Here is a 4,719-nt window from a genome sequence, read left to right as displayed (position 1 = left end):
CCGCAGTTTCACAAGCGTGCTGAAGAACTACGGTGGCCTTCAGGTAATGTAAAAACGTGAAAGGCTCTCTCTGTAGAGCCAGTGTTTGGTTTGTCCGTTCTGGGCTACTGTAGAAACATGGCGGAGTAACATGGCGGACTCCGTGGAGAGGACTCGCTCCCTATGTAGATATGAAGGACTCATTCTAAGCTAACGAAAACACAATGATTCTTAGTTTCAGGTGATTATACACTAATGAAAACATAGTTATGAATATTATATTCCATGTCTACTAACAGATCTCCCAAAATGTTACACACTGTCTCTTTAAGCACAGTCATTTTACTGTCGTTTCCACGGAGGCTGAAAAAATAGTAACACATTTCAACCTCACTCAAATATGCCCAAATTTGGAATGGCCTGATCTTCAGTAAAAACATGAATTAGTTATGCCTTCAGTTCAAAATGTGTTCTTCCACTGGATTAAATGCATCTCTATGACTAATACTTTGAAGCACAGGCTGTGTCAAAGAATTAGTGATACAGTATGTATAGAAGTGTCTGTAGCTGTGCCATGCACTGTGTTGTTGGAGGTGGTCCTGCCAGTGAATCAACAGTTCCTATGCTTTTTTTGCACTGATATAAGAAGTAATGAACCTGAAAAAGATATATGAGTGTACCTTCATCATTTAGGCAAAAAGCTTCAGCTACTGTACTTAAATGGGAACTACGCCCATTTTCAAAATTCATACATGTTATTCCTATGGTCTAAGGCAATCTGAGACATGTACAACTCTCTACCAAATCCAAAGACTAGAGTGTTTTGGACTGTCTTAGACAATAGGAATAACATTTATGAATTTTAAAGGTGGGCATAGTTCCCCTTTAACTTTCATAATTTACTTATCATGCTTTTTTAAAATGTTGCCAATTATGTCTTTATTGTTTTAAATACCTGAAACTAGTATAATGTAAATTGTTATTTGTATAAAAACTCCACTTCCAGTTGTGCTCTGATTTTGTTGCCCTGGACCGAATAATGAATCACTGATTTCACTGATCTACCTAATCAGTGTCTTGGACTTTGTACTGTACCTGATTAAGTTTGAATTTTTTAACACTATTATTTTTCAAATCAAGTAAACAATAGAAACAGTCTGGTGTCTGTGTTTTTTTCTTTATCCTCCTCATGTCCTCTAGATGGCAGGTGGACTAAACATGTAAGTACAACAGCCTGACATTGACTTCCTGTCACTATGTCCTTGCTGATGGAGCATTGAAAATGGAAACATTAGCCACTATGCTGCTGAACTGTTTGCACTTCACTTGAACCCCCTCCCTGTATATGAGTCTGCACCAACATGTAATCCATGTGTGGCCTGATCTGATGTGATTCAGATCACATTCTGAGCTGCTCGGGGAGACACTGGGGACTGAGTGATGTACAGACCAGTGTGCTGTGCGGCCAAAGAAAGGCCAATCCTGCTCTGCTTCTCGTCTCCCCCCCGAGGCGTCCTGACCCAGAATGATGTTAGGCGGAAAGTTTGCTTTCTGGGGCTCGTGAAAAGTTGCAGACATCTCGTCCTATATAGAGGACAGATCATTCATCACTCTGCTCTCTCCCTCTCTAGCCCCAATTCAGTTTTCTCCCTCCGCTGTCGCTTCACTCTTTTATCAAGCATTATGGTGTTTTTCTTCCCTTTGCTACTGTTGGTTGTGACACAATACACAAATTATTTATTTTCAAATGACAATATCATCCCACATTTGCTGCACCTGTTCTTTCTCACTGAATCATTCTGCTGCAATAACCTCTTAAATGGCTGTGGTTCAGTGCTGAGTGGAAAATGTACTTGAGTTCATCTTTATACATCTGAGTAGTTGCTCGAGAACTTTCATGTTTGTATTTTTACTATGGCTGTTAACGCGGTTATAACGTGTTAACGCAAATTTGTTTTAATGCCACAAATTTATTTCACGCATTAATGCAATCGATCTTCTGGAGGTTGTACCGGGCTCAGTTTTCATGGTATCATATGAAACCAGAAAGCCTAAGGAATCCATTGGTACCAATCATGTCATATTAGCTTGTCGCAAAGGAGGTTAAAATAACGCTCCAAACTTACACTAAATTTTGGCGAGGAAAAACTGTCATGGCCATTTTCAAAGGGGTCCCTTGACCTCTGACCTCTAGATATGTGAATGAAAATGGGTTCTCTGCGTACCAACGAGTCTCCCCTTTACAGACATGCCCACTTTATGATAATCACATGCCGTTTGGGGCAAGTCATAGTCAAGTCAACACACTGACAGCTGTTGTTGCCTGTTGGGCTGCAGTTTGCCATGTTGTGATTTGAGCATATTTTTTTATGCTAAATGCAGTACCTGTGAGGGTTTCTGGACAATATTTGTCATTGTTTTGTGTTGTTAATTGATTTCCAATAATATATATACATACATTTGCATAAGGCAAACATATTTGTCCACTCAGATGTTGATAACATGTATTGAATACTCCATAAATCCATAAAGAATTTGCGATTAATTTGCGTTTAATCTCGTTTAACTATGGACAATCATGCGATTAACCGCGATTAAATATTTTAATCAATTGACAACCCTAGTTTGTATGTTTGCCATACTTCTGCTTGTGATTTTCTGGTCACAGCAAAGCAGCAAGAAACAGGAAATCATTGTCTTCAGCTGGTGGAAGAGTAAACAGTAAAACTGGAAAGTCCAGTTGCACTTTTATTGTCCTCTATGTGCTAATTAATTAGGAAAACAAGTGATGAAAGCTTGCTGTGGAGCTGAAAATACTTCTTTCTTTCATTTTTACAGTGGGGCAGCAACAGTGTCATAATCCAAGCTTACTTCCATATCGCTGCAGGCAGGAGCAATGCAGAGAGAAGCAAATAATCAATCATACACACACAGCCTACTCAATAAGGCCGGATGCATTCAGCTGTGTTATGTGCCTCAGGAGTCATTAGCAGCTGATGCCAAAGAAGCTGAAATATTCTTCTGATCATTGAACGGCTTTTTTCTTACCCATGATGCTCCGACAGCAGAGTTGTGTCAACTCTGTTTAATGACAAACTTTCTGGCCATTTTCAGTTTTAGCCTGAGAAGGCAATGCAGTGTTTGTGTTGCTGTCGTGAGTTACAACAGCATGCCTTCTCATCTTTCATAGTGGTGTGTGGGTGGCAGATTCTCAGGGGTAAAGGAAAGACTTCATTACGTAAGAGCTGTAGATTTAAATAAAAAGACTGGGAAATAGGACATATGGGGAAAATAGCCATGCCCACTTGATATTGGCTTGACATTTCTGGGTTTGCACCTTATCTTGCGTCTCTCGGCGCCCTTCAGAGATGGGGAGAGGGAGAGAGAAAAAAAGACGTGGAGAGGCTGGAAGAATAGAGGGACACACTCTCATGTCCCACTTTGCAAACTCTTTGCAGCCTACACTGCCAAGTCAATGTTACACCTATTCCACCTCCCCTAAAGCTTTAAATAGCCCTCTCTCCCTCAGCAGGACAAACACAGAAACACAGCCTTCAGCACACTCTGCACCTACGACTGAACATTTATTCTCCCTGTTGCCTAAACATGAAGTCCGCATCGTGTTTTCCATCCTCATGTGACCATTCTGTCATCGGCCAATATCTGCAGAGAGAGGAGTATAAACACGTGTCAGCAGCTGTCACTGAGGGATGTAAAAATCTGTCTGGAGTCTTTGAGCCAAGACAAAGACAGTCAGGGTGTTGTTCGACATTTTGGGAAAGAAAGCGTAATAGCTTTCTTGCCGAGAATTAGATAAGAAGAAAAAGCTCGTCTGTCCATTCACAATGAATAGTAGCCGGGTAGCTTAGCTTAGCATAAATACCGGAAATAGGGTAAAGTGTTTTCCTGGCTCTGTCCAAAGTTAACAAAAGCTTGTTACTAGGATTTCTAAGACTCATTAATTAACATGTTACATCTTGTTTTGTTTAATCTGACAAGTTGTGTGGTGCCGGACTATTTCTTAGCCGGGAGCAGTTGCCAGGCAACCAGTGGAGACTCCACGAAGTCTCTGCTAAGTCTAAGAAATAGTCTGGCACACAACACCCGGCCACGAGGAATTGTGTTTTTTTTTGTATTTTTGTACGGATTAAACCATCCAGATATAACTTGCTCATTGAAGGTGCTAAATTCCAAATTCAGATCATATCTATAATTGAGGGATTGCCTCCACACGGCTCCCAGCATGGCGACAGCTTAAACACAACACAAAATGAGCCACGAATCTTTGCATGTAAACTATTAATTAAAAATCTATGGTGTTTTTGCGAATTGATAAAGTGTCACAAAATATAATATCGCGATACTCAAGTGTATCGTCATTTTCTTACACCCCTATCTTGGAATCTGTTGGCGTGGTACTGACCCCAATAAAATCATAACCTATTTGCATATTAACACGGCTTAATAGCAAACTCAGCTACAAATGATGTCTCTTATCAGAGCCATACAGCCATATGGATCAACTACTCCATGCACAAGGAGCTTCTATGTGGATCTTCATCAGGCTCTCTCTATGCTAAATTTAACACCCGCCGGTTCTACAGCCTATACATCCCACGGGTTGATCATGACAGTGTGGATGTGTGTGTGTGTTTGCTGGAGGAGAAACAGAAGGAGAGGCTTCCTCAAGCTTTGAATGATCATCAGTCAGAGAAGAACAGCCGGGCAATGAAGTTTTTA

Source organism: Sebastes umbrosus, chromosome 1, assembly GCF_015220745.1.
Source record: "Sebastes umbrosus isolate fSebUmb1 chromosome 1, fSebUmb1.pri, whole genome shotgun sequence".
NCBI classification, from domain to species: Eukaryota; Metazoa; Chordata; class Actinopteri; order Perciformes; family Sebastidae; genus Sebastes; species Sebastes umbrosus.
The sequence above is the reverse complement of the archived record's forward strand: the minus strand, read 5'-3'. Positions refer to the sequence as shown.